This window comes from Lampetra fluviatilis, chromosome 36 (assembly GCF_964198595.1).
Source record: "Lampetra fluviatilis chromosome 36, kcLamFluv1.1, whole genome shotgun sequence".
NCBI classification, from domain to species: domain Eukaryota; kingdom Metazoa; phylum Chordata; class Hyperoartia; order Petromyzontiformes; family Petromyzontidae; genus Lampetra; species Lampetra fluviatilis.
The window spans coordinates 3893385-3909980 of record NC_136310.1 but is presented as its reverse complement, the minus strand read 5'-3'; positions in this window follow the sequence as shown (position 1 = coordinate 3909980).

Below are 16596 nucleotides of genomic sequence, written 5' to 3'. Positions count from 1 at the left end.
TGTGGATGCGGTGGCGGCTGCGAGAGAGCTCCACTGAGTCCTGCCGCTTTAAGGGCCATCCATTTAGTGCGTACGCAAAACATCTGTCAAAACTTGACCCCTCCCCCCCTTCTTCCCTGTACGCACGCGTTTTTTTTTACATACCCCCCCCCCCCACCTGCGTACGTACGCCTGACGCCCCCCCCCCCCGAATCCTATAGAACGGCCGATATTTAATCCACGCAGAAACGATCAAGGATTAATAATATTAACGTGTTGAAGCAAACAGATAGTCCACCGCTGGACTATCTAACTCATTTGTAGGCCAATGTAGACGCATTAATACGGAGGCTTCATCCCCCCCCCCCCCCCCGTTTCTTATGCGTACATTGTCAGTAGACCCCCCGTACGCGAGCGTACGCATTTGGGTTGACCCCCCCTACCTCCATGCGTACGTACTTAATGGATGGCCCCTAACTCGCCGCAGATGCTGGAACGGAGAGAGAGGGCGCGTTGGGCTCTGGTGGGTCTGTGACCTGCTTCAGCCAAGTTCACGCAGCAGCAGCAGCAGCAGCAGCCGTTTGCGGAGTAAACTTTTTTTTGTCGGCAGTCTGCTGCCTTGCGTACGAAATCAAATAATTACGCGCTGCCAAGGCAGTTTGTGGGTAATGAAGTATTACGACTTCGTGGGCTTTCACAGCTGTGCTGTAGAGCCCTCCGACGAGTATTTTAGGGAAGCTTCTGTACCCGAAGCAGCTCCCCAAAATGTGGAGCAAAAATGCTGTGCAAAGGCTAACAAATCCCTCCGCACCTCCGATTTTGCGCGGTTGGCTACGTACGGTGTGAAAGAAAATTCAACAAACGTGCAAACAAACATAGGCACACTTTGGGTACATCATTGACTTGATAAAAGTGAGTTGGCCGGAATAGATCGCGAGGACAGGGGGTAAAGGCTGATGGACGAGGATGACAATGGACGAGGATGACAATGGACGAGGATGACAATGGACGAGGATGACAATGGACGAGGATGACAATGGACGAGGATGACAATGGACGAGGATGACAATGGATTGGGAATCTCCAGGAGGGAACGCACGCGAGAGGGTGACCACTATGAAGATGGAACAATGAGATATTCTCCTATGCAGGAGCGAAATGATGGAACCTGGGATCTCGGGACTGTGGAGGGACGGGGTGTGTTAGAAATGTGGGAAGAGGGCCTTTGTCTAGCTGTGGATAGAATATAGCTGATGATGAATTGTAAGATATGGTGATTCATTATTGAACTTCTTTCGCACAGTACGTAGCCAATCGAGGTGCGGGGGAAGGACAACAAACTGACTTGTCTATTAACGGATACTCATTGTGTTATTGGTAGGAACCTCCTGGTTACACCAGCCCACAGGGGATTATTGTATCCGTCCGTCGTGCATCCAAAAATGGGAGGAGTGGGGCTGGGTGGAGAGGGGAGGGTGGGGAAGGGCTGGGTGGGGAAGGGCTGGGTGGTGAGGGGCTGGGTGGGGAGGGGCTGGGTGGGGAGAGGCTGGGTGGGGAGAGGCTGGGTGGGGAGGGGCTGGGTGGGGAGGGGCTGGGTGGGGAGGGGCTGGGTGGGGAGGGGCTGGGTGGGGAGGGGCTGGGTGGGGAGGGGCTGGGTGGGGAGGGGCTGGGTGGGGAGGGGCTGGGTGGGGAGGGGCTGGGTGGGGAGGGGCTGGGTGGGGAGGGGCTGGTCACCCTGTGGTGCCCTTATAAAACTCAACGTTTAACCTACTCACGCCGGCTTGTGCCCGCCCTCACAGTCGGCCATATTTGCGGAATACACCACGCTGCCGTTGACCCTGGCCATTGACCGAGCAACTCAACGTTCCTACCAGCTCCCTCCGCAGGAATGTGTTATAGGCAAGTTTTTTTTGTCGGTGATACTCCGTTGGCATTGGTGGACAAACAAAAAATGACAACAACATAACAACAAAATCCACTCAAGTCAATTACATTCCCTTAATCAGGAAAACATAAAATAGGTTAATGAGACCACGTGAAGGACCGTGTTTGAATGTCACTCTTGGGCTCTGCTGTGTTCATCACTGACTTTTGCCTGTGACTTGAGGCCATCCAATGGCGTTCACTTAACATGAGACGCGGAGACGTTAAAACACTTTCTCGGTGTTCCTTGTTTGAATCCTTGACAATGGCATGATTTGTCAATAGATACTAGTTTTTATCAGAATGGATGCCTCCCAACTGACGTCCCCCAGGAGATGGAGCTGTGGAATATGTTGGTGCGTGCAGGTGATAGGCAAATTATAGCATCGCAGGTTTGTGAGAGGTGGCGATAACTTGGCGGGTAAGGCCATCCAACAGTGGGTAGACCATGGCTGATTCTGATGACGAGCGTTAACTAACTCGCCTCGTATGCAGGAGGGTCGTGAGTTCGATCTGACACCTGTGTATTTTGAGTTTGCATGTCTCTTTCCCCCGTGATCGCGTGGGTTTTTCCCTCCACATTTTGGAATCGTGGGTTTAGAGTATTTGACTGCTATACGTGTGCACGTGATAAGCCACTTTGTTGAGCTATCATTTGTGGCCAGATCGCTTCTGTAAAAAAAGTGATACAAAGGTCCGTGAACCTTACGTAGTAAAATAAAAAAAGTTGATTTTATACTTTAACCTTGAAACTAATGCATTTAATGTGAGGATTGTAAAATGCACCCACGGTCCACATTGTAATATAATTTCTATGTGTGTGTGTAGGTCCTGCTGAGTGTTTGTTGGTATCCCTATATCAGCATTCTAAAAGTGCAGCCTTTAACACCCCCAAAGGTGCAACCTGCCATGATGCGCAGTATCAATCAAAAGAATGCAAGGCGTGTGCATTATTGGATTTGGTTCCGAACGGCGAAATACAGTATTGCTAAACTTTCAGAAGTGAAGTGAGCAGTTTAACACGTGCTTAATTCCCAGAAACACTGATGTCACGATGTGTCATTGACATCTCAGCATCGCGCCTGTCCTTGACCAACCCCAGACTAGAACACAATGCCACAATCCATGCCCATCCCCCTCCCCCCTCCCCACTGGCTCCTGCTATGAGGAATTTGTTGGTTCACTTATTGACTCAGATCCACCTAAATAGAAATGAGCATTGCACATTACTAACTTCAACATATTACTTGACTGTGACATGACCAAGCATATAATGTGAACAACATGCTATTGCACAGTTGTCTCTGCATGACATTCTAAATCATAGTCAAATTTTGCAGCAGAGCAAATGAGGTGTGGTGAGTTTAGTGTGTAAGCACAGCATTACACGAAGGACAGACTTGAAATACATTCAAAAATTTGCCATACTGATAGAACTTTGATCTGTAGTTCATTTTGTTGTACCAATACCATGATTTACTCCAATTCCTCTGGCCATTCCAGATTAATTCATCAATGTATCATGCTCGGCCTGTGTTTCACAGTGGTGCGAGTTTGTGTTTGCAACTCGTAGAAATGATAAGGTTTTGTTCAATGTTTCAACCCAATCCGGGTAGCGTAATTTATGGGGAGGCCTTCATTCATCATTTGATGAACAAAAGTCCGTCAACAATATCTACAGTAAAGTACATGAAAGTTTACCATCTCGGTCAATGACCTTTTTTCAGGACACAGAACATTGATTTTACATGATTATACTTGGAAAATACTGCCCTGGGAAATTTGAGATGTTGACGATTGGAATTGAGTGATGTATTATAATGCAAACAAGTTGAAGCTACATTCCATGAGTCGTGTGACCCCCCCCCCAAACCCTTAAACGCATACCAAAGCTAAATGTGTATTGCTAAATGAGTCCAGCCAAGCTTGGAGAAGAGGCTTATGTGGTGCATGAGAAACCACGTAGCCGAGGCAGAGTTGTGTCACCTAATGTCAGGGAACGATCTACTTGGAAATGAGGCTTGTTGAAACATTCTTACTGGGGCAATGGCAGCAGCCATCCTCCGCGCATGACAAGAAGGTGGGGGAGTGGCGCTTAGAACAATTCGCTGAGCAGAGGTGGCCAGGTTACTCAGAGGTCGGGTCACTGAGCTGGCACCGCTGAGATCCAGGGTTTGAATCCTGGCTGCCTCCCATGATTAAACTGGGTTCTCCAAAAGAGAAGTTAGTTGACGGTCTCGGCTTGTTTACAATGACTGGTGCATGAAACGGAAAGAAAATAAGCAATTTTGTTATACTCCAGATTTGTATTAAAAGTATTGGCTTGACTGTTATGCACTGAAAATTGGTCTCTAGCAGGGGGGTTGTCAAAGTTCTGCCCCCTAGTGTTGAAGTGAAATGGTTTTAAGAAGTACTTCTATGACATCCACATCATTATCTAACACGTGCAATGACACGGCTGTGTGTGACCGCTAACGGGATGCCTTTCTCTCGTGGCACGACACCGACAGTGCTGTCGGGATATTAATGACATGAAAGTAAGAGACATAAAATGGCCAAAATGTAGCCTCGCCGTGGGGCATTAACAGCGGCCACTTTCCGATAAAACCTGGCGACCACCACGGAGATACGAAATTTCCCCCCTGCCGGTAAAAAAAAATAAGAAAAAAAATCTGCCACTGTAGAGGAAGTGCCATCCCGCCGCACTGCAGCAACGTGACACTTTGCCTGACCACAATAGAAGCTTTTGGGTTGGATCGTGTAAATACAAATGTGTCGTTTAACCCGCCACCACCCGACACAGCCAATTAGTAACATTTGTCACGTAAACAAAAAAAATGCCGAATTCGTTACTAGTTCGGCACGCCGTTGTTGGAGAGTAACTATTTTATTTTCATTTTACTATTTTCTCTGACCACGATGTTCCATCAGCCTCGTAAGTTCCTCCTTGACTTGCCAGCGTAAGGATCATTGCTATTTTATGAGTCCTTGGCTGTAACGAACGCATAAAGGCAAAATATGTTAATGGTATTACGCGTAATATGGAACATATATTCAATCCTCTGAGCTGCATGTCCCCCCCCCCCCCCTTACTCTAACGTTAGTAAATTAGTGTGGGAATTAGGAACATCAAGCATCTTAAGGCTATCTCAAAATGACAGCACTGATTAAGCATTTCCTTTAACGTGTTCCGTGGGAGGGTTTTTTTAATTGTCATGTTAATGAATAACCTGTTGGACGGGACTTCACAGAGATCATTGGGTGCCTGATAATGAAAAGGCAACAACATTCATTAGCCTTAAACCAAAAAAACCACTGACAGTCTCTCAGGCTCATACTTAGCAATTACCCTGTCTGGACTTTGATCGTCTTATTTCCCGGTAATGTTATTGCAAGAGCAAAGGAAATTCGAAGCGTCTTACTGCTCAAACAAGCATTCGGTGGTGGTCATCTTTTGATGATAGTCTCGGAAGCCGTGCTGACAAATCAACGTCTCTTTCGCTAAACACCAGTATTTTAAAAATAAAAAATGTCGTGGACTCTGCAATGCTATTCGGCTACGGATTCTGAATGCAACTTAAACATATTACTCGACTGTTATCTAACATTCGAAAAGAGACGAATGCATCTTTACGTAGCACTGCATACATTATTTTCTCGCGAAAAAATGCTCTATAAAAACTTGAAAAACGTGATTTTTGTATTTGTAATTGTTTATTTTAGTAATATATGTATTCCACGTAAACACATTTCTTCAAAAAAACCTCACCATTTTTCCAATAATTGCGACTTTAACTTGGACCCTTTTCAGCAAAATAAAATATGTATAATTCAATCCTAGATTTGAAGCTTTCGTGACTTCAAGGATCCATACTTTTAGTTTTTTTCGGTAAAGTCACGTAGGTAAAAAATGAAATTAAAATTAATGCATTTAAGAACTTGCATCTTGGAATCCCTGCCTCACTTGATATAGCAAATCTGGCTGTGACGGTCCCACCTGATGACGGAGACTTGTGTTGCCTCCGATACGTCGTGATTTTTATTGTTTTATTTTTTATTAATTTTAATAACATTTTTTACCTACGTGACTTTACCGAAAAAACTAAGAGTATGAATCAATCGTTACGATTCTGTACATCGAATCCGCCAAAGGTAAGCACAACACCTGCAATAACGGAAAGACCAAGCGATAGGCAGGAATGGGGACACCCTTGTATTGTTTTCAAGGTACACAGACAGAGCTGTGCAGAGCGTGCCACTTGATGGGCAGGATTAGCTTATCGCTTGCAGGCCAGACACGTGTGTGGTGACTCAAAACAATGAGCCCCATCCGAACTCTGACCTATTGCGGCTCAGGGAACACTCGCAGCGATTAAGTGCTGACGTGCAGCAGGGGACCCTTTGCGACGGGAACAAGGTGGGTTACCACAGCGCAAAAAAAGGCCCCCTTCTTCTCTGATGTGATAACGATCAAGACTATGGTGGGCCCTCCTTGCAAAAAAAATATACAGCCCGGCCAAATGCATTCAGCCTCCCCCTTTTGTACGCCTCCTGAATGGGAAACCAATAGCCTCTTTTTGTGTGTGTGCTCGCATTTCGAGCACCAAATCTTACAAGCTACGAGATGCACTCGGTCATGCCTGCTTGCCTTGCAATACTGATGTATTTCTTTGTATTCTACAATTCACAGGGTAATACTTTCTTCACATGGAAAATGAGCAATGGGGTAAAACTAGTCTCAGTTGGTCGCATTTAGCAGGTGTTTAAAATTGAACATTAAAACTAAACTAAACTATTGTTTAGGTAAAGGTGCAGCCCAACAATGTGGTGCTCGCATCACTGCTGGTGGAATGCCCTGCACTCGAGGGAGCTCTCGTAGTGGAGCCCCTCTAAGTCGGTATTTGGCCTACTCTTCCACACTGCCAAGCCATCAATGAACTAGCCATTGAACAAAGACGACCACTGGATCACGTGCTTTCAGATGCGCTTCTGTGGCCACCTGGAACGCTCTTCCTTCCGATGCTAGGAAACCACATGGTGCTATCACTTTCAAATCTAGATAGAAAACACATTTTCTGAGAACTGTTTTTTTGTGTTTCGTTTGTCCCCCACACCCTGCCGCACCTACAATTTAGCACGGTTGGCTACGTACGGTGCGGGAAGTTTAACATACGTACATGCGCACACTGGGAAGACTTATTTTAAAAGAGGAGGATCGCAGGCACACTTTGCTCGATCTCGCGCAACCTGCCATTCGCCTCTGCTGCGGTGCACCCATTTATACAGATGGGTGGACAGAGGTGCGGTGGAGGGGGAGGGGGGTTAAGAAATTTGCACCGCCGGTTTTTATTTTTAAATCCTTTATATTAGGTTCACGTGCTTGCGTGCTTGCTTGCTTGCTTACGACCGTGCAAATATTTTGGTCGTATTTTAACCCACTTCCCGTGATCCAATCGAGCTGACATTTTGCACACAGAGTCGTTGTGCGTGACAATTTATTTTCGTGAAAATTTTTTTCCATAACTTTACACGTTTTAGGAAAAAAAATATTATATTTAATTACCAATTACTTAATGGTGGCAGGCAATCATCTGACCCATAGGTAGCAGCCATCTCAAGCCAGAGGACGAGAGGACTCTAGCCGCCACGCATATAAAGGATTTATAGTGAAAAACTTTGTTTTTACGGGTTAATTTTTTACTGCCGCACTGGGAGACAGAACTGGCGACCTCGAGAATGGGAGTCCAGTGTTTTATACCATTACACCATAACAGTATCCCTCCTTGGCGGGTACCCACCTATTGAAAGCTTAAAACTAAACTTAAAACTTTTTTTTTTATTTTACCAGGCAAGGCCCACTGAGCTATATTTTCAGAAGTGACCTGGCCACAAATGATAGCGCAACAGAGTGGCTTATTCGGGTTGAAATTTTGAAGCAGTCGAATGCTCTCTATTAAAGGGACAATCCATAGTTCTCACAACGTGGCACTTTTTTGTATTTTCCGTAGATTGATGAGCAGCGTTGACCCGTGACTGGGATTTCAACCCACCCACAACCTTTAAATTGTGAGGTCTAGGTACTCATTCAAATAACTACTTCGTTGGATATGTACAGATTACCAAAACAATATTTACCCCACGTCACATACCATGATAAAGTATAATACCTCGGTTCTTACATTTGTATGTGTGACACGGAGATATTTTTTTTGACTGTGGCATACCATGTGTCACAAGAAACCACAATACCTATCTGTTATCGCCTCGCAACAATGGCACACTGGTAACATTAATGCAACCAGGATCTGTTCTGTGGTGGTGTAAATCTCAAATTAATTGTGGCTTGTGTCTCCGTGTTGACGTTGCACCGAAAACCCCAAGCAGTAGCAAAATAATTATCATGAAATTGGGGCCACAAAACGGGACAACCCTTCCCTTGTCTTGCTCGGCAACCAGACATCTGGTGCCGCTGAACGACGCGTCTATCTGATCGCGCGCGCACTGTTCGAGGATCTAGTGTCAATACGCACGGCAGCCATTGGTCACGTGTGTGCGTCACAGTTAAGAAGGGCCTCTGTTCGATCCCCAACTCGGACGGCTCTTCTTAGTGGAATTTGTACGTTCTGCCCACGGTTCTAAATGCGTTTCCTCCTGGTTCCCCGGTTTCCTCCATTTGCTAAAGCAAAAAAAATCCCTACAACGCCACTGGCATTGAGCAAAGCATCCCAATGCTGAACTATTGCCTGCAAATGACTCGGTTGGGATTACAATTAGCGAGCATCGCAATATCTCCCCCTGCAGTGCTTGGCAGCACCGATCATCGCTTGACAGGAGCCTCCTGAACAAAAAAAAAGTCTCGAGTGAGACTCCAATGAGGCTTTCCAGAGTAAGCGAGCATAACAATAATGATGTATGATTATTAAATAATCTTGTTGAGATGATGGGGGGGGGGGAGTTTGGGGGCATGGGGTAATGGAATCTGCGTCCACATCGCAACCCTCGTCATTACCACCCCCAACGACGAGCGTTGACTGAATTTTGCGAGTGAGCTCAAACTGTCCACGGAATCCCTGTCTCAAATGCGCACCCGGATTTAAATAATGGCACGCCATTTGTTGTTTGCGTGTTATCAAGTCACGGTGTACGTATGTTGAACTTCGTTCGCGCACCGTACATTCTCAACCGCGTTAATCGGAGTTGTTGCGCATACCTGTGCAACATTGCCTATGATGCGGAGTTGTTGATGCACAATACAGAATATATCTAATAATAATGACGTGCAAACTCGTTGTCGTGATACAGCATAGTTATGCAGATCAATAGTTAATAATGGATTAATCGGAGGTGGTCCAAAAATGTAAGGAATTTTCAATAGGATCCGACGTTAATATTAATTAAAAAAAACATTAAATGTGTTATCATTGTTATATCTTAATAACGTACCACTAGACAGTCCTTAAATTTTCTGTAAATATCGACAGTATTGCATGAGTTTTGTTACACATGTAATATGAGGATATATCCGCCTCTTTGACGTATCACAACTCGTCATGGTGATTGGCTCTGCCGGTCCTGGTTTACAGCCAATGTGGGGAAGCCTGGGGGCATGGCCCTGACGTGATGGAAAGGTGACAGCTATAAAGATTGGTTCTGCTGGCTTTGGCCACAGCCAATGGGGAGATGAGTCAGGGGCGTGGTCCCGGGAGCTGACGAGGGAGCTGACGAGGGAGCCTGGAAGATTCGATGCAGGCTAACGAGGATTGGCGGAAACGTACCATGTGCACCGGGTATTAAATAGGGGTGGAGACGAACGACACGTGGTCAGAACGGGAACGAACAGAGGAAGGGGGCCACGTGGGAGCGGGGTTCCGAGTTGCCACGTGGCAGTGCGTCTCTCTCTCTCTATCTGTCCCTCTCACGCTGCCTATCAGCAGCGTGAAGAAACTGTAACATAAGTTGAATAAAAGACGGATTCCAGAAGTCGTCTGAACGAGCTTTATTACACGCACATTGTACTTTTGCTCTTCTGCTTATACAACCTTTCTTGTTTTTCATAAAATGTACCTTGGTGCCACTTTTATTTTTCAACTCCACAATATTTGTTCCCTTTTGGCCAAGACGACCTGCTGCTTCGCTCAGTCTCAAATCCCCCTCGCGCTTTTATCGCTCCGCCACCTATTGAACATTCGTTCAAATAATAACTTCATTAAATAAAAACGGGCACGCGTCTCTTTTTTTAGTCGGCGCCGATACGAAACGCAGTTGTGAGCCTGTCCGCGTGCGCGGATACGATTGCACACTTTTGAAGTAAAATGTAAGCTTAGAAGTTTTCTGTTCGGGTGAATCTCATATCGACGTTCTTAGAGTGTCTGTATCCCCCCCCCCCCCCTCATCTAATAATGTATTTGCACGTTACATGAGAAATGTGCTTCACTTACGTGACTGGTTGGTGCTGAGGTTAAAGCAAAAATTGACTCTCATTCTTCAGGGTTTCAAGTCCACACAGCAGTCGAGAGTCAACCTCTAGGCCATTAACCCCCCCCCCCCCCAACTGGTGTTGATAAAAGAGGCGTCGCGCTTTGTGATGCGTTGACAATGGCTCATCTACGGTGAGATTGACCCATGCCAGCGAACATTTCTGCCGCTGATGACCGCCACCAACAAAAACAAACACCGCCACCCTTCCCCACCCACCTCGGCTATTTTATGGTCCACGAAGACACTGTTTTTGTTGAATCACAATGAACCCCCACGATAAAGGTGCTATAATTCAACATTCTGTCCTATCCAGATTCTCCCCAGCCTGGCATTTAAAGCCAATGAATTGTTTTTCTTTTCTTCTGAAATCCCCCCACCCCACATCTGTCGTCTACCCAGTAACCAGCAGTCGACAGAAACACGTGTGCACCACAGTCGATTGGAAGGTTTAGTGTGTGGTGAAGTGACACGTGGGTACTCGCCCATTCGACTAAGAGCAACATGTTCGCTATGAGTGGCTCTTTAGGGCTCCCTCGAGTGGAGGATGCCCTTCTGCCAGCAGTAGGGTGGAGCAAGCGCTTGCAGGTCTGCACCTCTACTGGTGCGGCGGTTGGCGCACTGCGCTATGAACCCAGCAGAAACATTCCAATTCACCTCTCGTGGCCAACATCGGTGATGGAAATCTGAACTGGTCCTGAGCCTACCCTAGGTCGATTCGGCCTTTATTTGAGTACCTGATGTGATGTGTAAGCATCACCACTGGGGAGACAAAGGCGGCCGGGCGTGGTGCTGGCCACCCACTCGTTCGTGTGCTGTGCCGGCCTTCATAGGTGCTACTCGCTAACAGCACTGGCACCAAATGGCTGTTAAGTCTATACGGGGGTGGGGTGGATCTTTGTCTTTGTCTGTGCTCATGCTGGGATCGTCTTTGTTTCCCACGACGTGTTCATTGTGCAAGAAAAACGCCACGTGGCTAGTCCACATCAGAATGCTCGTACCGGAGTCGCTCGGCTCGTTTGGACCTACGCGAGAATGGTGGTCATCCCTTTTGAAGCTCAAAGCAGTATTGAGCGAAACGTCATCGTATGTTGATGTTAAATTCACTCGTAAAAAGTATTAAGCCACCGGTGACATTTTGTCGTGGCACGCACCCAGAGAGGCGTTTCAAATATGATGCCATTGGTGATGAAGAAGACTGTCTCTGTAAGAATCACTCACTTAAACAGAACGGGCTTTTAATTGAGCAGCGGTTGAGCGGGGGGGAGGACGCCTTTGGAGGGCACTAAAGGAAATTGCAGTTTTGGGAAAATTGATGGAAATGTTGACCCCCAAGAAGCCGGGGAATCCAACCGAAATCATTGACGGAAGCACAGCACGCTAGCCAAAACAGCGACGCTCACATCACACGGCACTTGTGGAATTTAATCCCAAAACGTCACAGCGTGGGGGCCTCTTGAGCACAAGGTCATGGCTCGTGGGCAGGTTGTGAACTGAAAACATGTGCAGAATGCGGCTCTCTCTTTCTATTCCTTCTGATTATGATTATTATTTTTTTGCGCAGCCCCAAATTGCTGTGATCGGCAAAAACACGATAGCTTCACGCACGTGCTTCTAATTAAAACGTTGTAGCCGGAGTGGAAGTTGCGGCAAGTAGTGAGCACTGCGGGGGGGGGTCTGGCCAGGTCACTGAGCGATCTTCAACCTGATATTCCAGTGGCTTTATGGAATGAGCCAAAAAGTGGTGACTTCCTTTCAATTTTTTAAACGGAATTAGTTTTTTCTTCGAAAACTTAATTGTGGTAGATGGGTTACAAAATGTCGCAATGTATTCCCATTTTTTGATTAGCGGAATAACTCGATTGGTCACGCTTTTGGAAAAAAAAGTAGAGTTAATGAATTAATATATTATTTAAAAAAAATACGTACCGAATTTCCATCACCTGCGGGCGAGTTGAAAGGTTCGCTGATTGGAAACGAAACTTTTTCTTTCCGTTATTCTAGTCTGTAATCTAACCTCCTGAAAGTAAAAACGTGGTTTGTGTTACCGTGGCAAATTAAGTAAAGTTACCACTCGCCCTCTTTTATTATTACTAGTTTTGAAAAAGTGAGAATTCTAACCACCCATGCAGCAAAGTTTCAACTCATTTGACCTGCCAACATTGTATTCCTTCCTCCTCTATTTCAATGCTTCTAGATCTAGTGAGGTATAACGGAAATGATTGAGTGGAGATGGATAAATCAGTTTTTTTTCCGATTCACCGTTCTTTATACGGGAAGGGCAGGGTCTCATATTTGATCCCGATGGATTTTCGTGAAATGCGAAGCGAATGTGTGAGCAAAGCCATGTTACCCCTTATCAAGCTTTTGGTTGAAACGAGAAATATCTAGGCACTTGAGCCCGTTTGTGTTGCTCCATTAGGTAGGGGTTTAGAGAGATTTGTTCTGCTTATCTGTGGTGCCTCTCTCTCCCCTTTGTGTAACAATGATGCTGTTTATTTAGGGCCTCTGCTTGGTCGTGCAACTGTGTGTGGTGGGGAGTGGTGGTGCGGCGGTTAGTGCACTGCGCTATGAACCCAGCGAAAATAATCTGAACTGGTCCTGAGCCAACCCTGGGTCGGCTCGGCCTTAATCGAGGACCTGATGTGATGTGTAAACATCTCCACTGGTGAGACGGTTTCGGCCGGAATTGGTGGTGGGCATTCATCTACCCCTCGTGTGCCGTGCCGGCCCTCATTAGGTGCTACTCGATTACAGAACTTGCCCCAAAAGTCTGTTAAGTCTACGGGGGGGGGGGGGAGATCTTTGTCTTAGAATTCTGATGTGGCTAGTCCACATCTGAATGCTAGTAGCGTAGTCCACTGAGCTAGTTTGCACCAACGCGAAAATGGCGATCATTCCTCGAGAGCCGATTGCCCGACGAAGCTCAAAGCTTTTTGCACGAACGAAACATCGTTGTATGTTTGTGTTAAATCCAGTCGTGAAAAAAGTCAGAAGCCACTGGAGAGGGGGAGTGGCTTCATTGATCACGATTTGTCACCTACGTTGGCACCATCTAAACAATACAGCATCTTGTCAGTCGGCGGAAGGTTACACTGGTCAACAAAAAAATAACAATTTTTTTTCTGGCCTGGACTTTTGCAGCTGTTTTAGACTAATTTCAGGGTGCTGATTCCAAATCTGATCTCAGATTTGCTCTATCACATCTCATTTTATGCTATCGGCATACCCCCGTTTCATTGATTTTACCCGAAATTAACTCTGTCACTTATGATTGCAAGTTGTTGCGAGTCAGTGACTGCTTTAGTGTTAAAATATGGTGCTGTATTTTTAGGATAGTGTGTTTATAATATCATTTTATGTAGATATCCACATTTATTTAATATTTTTCTTCTGCAGTTTTTATTGAAAATGCAATATTTGATATCTCAAAAACGTGATGCGATAGACAAAAACTGATGCCAGATTTGGAATCAGCACCCCAAAATTACCTTAAACCCGTTGGAATACCTTATCGCAGAAAAGTGTGACCAGTGTTATTGACAACAATGTCGACACGAAGCTATGACGTGGATTAACCCAACACAATAAATATGGATCGATAAATAATACATTTGCAGGCATTTAGAAATCCCCCACTGCCTTTGTTTGTATAGAGTGTGTAGTGGTTAGCGCAACGCTACGAACCCCGGCGACGCTGAGTTTTGATTCCTTCTCACGGCCAACATCAGCGATGAATACCTGAACCGGTCGTGGCCTCCCCTAAGTCGACTCGGCCTCAAATGTGTGCCTTTTTTGGTGTGGCGTGTACACATCGGCACCAGACAGACATGCAAAGGTGGGCCGGATATGGTGCCAATGCCACCCCCACTCGTGTGCCTTGCCTGCGTTCATCGGTGTCCGCTAACAGCACGTCCCTCAACAGTCTAAAACATCCTATAATGAGATGCCTGTCTAATTGGACATCTGTGAAAAAGAGCTGGATGGCTTATCTGATTCCTCCAGTGTCAATAACGATTCCGATGATACAAATAAAGCAGGGAGTACAGTGGTTGCGACACGCATTTGGCAGAATTCCACGAAGTTTCGAAAATAAATTCTACACGCATTAGACGTATGTGTCTTTCCCTTGCCCAGTAAAAGCCTGTATTCAAAATGACACCACGATAATTTATCTTCAGTGATAATTTGCTGTCTGGTAATGTGACTTCACTGTCCGTAATAGCTTCGTGTCATGGATGATTGTATATATATATGAATTCATTGTAGCTGACCACACAAGCAGAATTCACAAAAATACGCATCCCTGTGAAATGTACATTGCAAGCTTGTTCCGTGACAAGCTTAACACCATTGATATTTTTCATCAGAAATAACACTGATTTTACTCTAACTGGGGATAATCCATTCTCATCGGACGTGTGCTGCTGGTAATCATAATGTAATTCAGACACTTGCAGCAGAGTCATCGTTGTGATCCATTGAAAGTTAAAGCATCGAAATGACTGCAGGTGTATGAAATGTGTTTATCTGCACCACTTATAGCGTGAATCATGGATGGTGCAGGTCAAGGAAATGCATTTCATTTGAACTCTGTGGGAGCTCTACATTGACATGGAATGGCAGGCCCACGCCATCCATAGGAATGATGAATTCACACTATTGGCTATGTAAGTTGCTCAACTTATTTTTCACCATAAGTAGCCAACTGTGCTGATCGGAGGTGTGGAGGGAGGACAACAAACTAAACACAAAAATAAATTCAAAATAAATTACTTTTCCATCCAATTGGCTTCCTAATATCGACAGGAATGGCGTTCCACATGGCCGCAGAAACGCATCTGAACGCGAGCAATGCGGTGACCATCTTTATTCGACGGTTAGCCAAAATCAACCGCTGCAAGGATGACCGGAGTTTGCGTGATGGTTTATGCTCGACTACTTTGACACGGTAACCTCGGCGTTTAGAGGCTTGGCACAGTTGCTCATCCTACATTTCAACCCAGCCAAGTGACGCGATGTGGCAATGTGCTGGACTTTCAGTCGGAGGGTTGCCAGTTCACATTCTGATGGGAGGCCGAGTGTTCATCGTCTTCATCATCATACTGGGAACCGTAGATGAACAAGCCCCCGCTGGCCATAGACTATGGAATTTCCACCTTGAGTTCAGGACCACGGATAGAAGAAAGAGCGTTAAGGCCCTGAAATATTTTTTTGGTTGTTAACTTACAAAGAAAGTTAACCAACAGTGTTGGCATTACCAATCGTCCACATCTGATTACACGTATGCACATATATTTGCGAACAACGGCTGTAAGCGCAGATGACATTGAAAGCAATGTGCTGTTTGCAATTCTCTCCCATTCCTTCCCTCCACCTCCACAGGGAGTGAAAAACCATGGGTGCAGTAATCATGAGCAAGTGCAAAAGCTTGTGACTCGCAATGCTGTAGGGAAATGGCTGAGGAATTGTTGATGGGGAAAAAAAGTTCAAACTTTTACAGCTCCTCCTTTTTCGTCGGTAAAATCCAAGGAAGCCTTTTTTTTTTGGGGGGGGGGCGGTCAGAAAAAAATATTTGTTGAAAAGTACCCGTTTTTCTCAGCTTGATTTCTGTTGGGATAGAGGGGGATTACTGGACGAAATATAATGATTGCACAGTTATCCCTCCCGCTGACTTATTCCCACTGCTTGTGGTCCCAGGGTCTCCTTTTCCGAGCAATCACAGGCATTTTGTGATTTACCAATCAAGGAGGCAGTTCTCATTCGGGTGTAACTGTGGCGATTTAAAAAAAAAAACACAAGACGCCGCTCGCGCCTAGGTCCCAAAGCAGATTACCGTAAGCCACGCGAAAGCAAACGTATTAATTTTGACTCCCCAGTGTAAATGGTTACTGCGGCTTCCCAATTCTGGTAATTCTGGTCATCTTCTGGCACAAAACTGGTCCAGAGCATTAACGTCTTCTGTTAATTTACTGCGTGGAAGAACTGATTTAGAAAAATATATTTACTTTTCATTTAATAAGTGCGATTTTTGAGGGTGAATGTTGCCTGCACGAAGGAGCAACGCATCTTGCGGGCAGGACTTTAATTTCACTCACTCAAACGTTTGCAAATTCAAAACAAATGAGTTTGAAATTTTGCCCACATTCTCTCAGAGTTGGATAAAATTAGTACCATTTTGTGGGAAGTTGACGGGGAATTTCCACCACTGTCTGACTG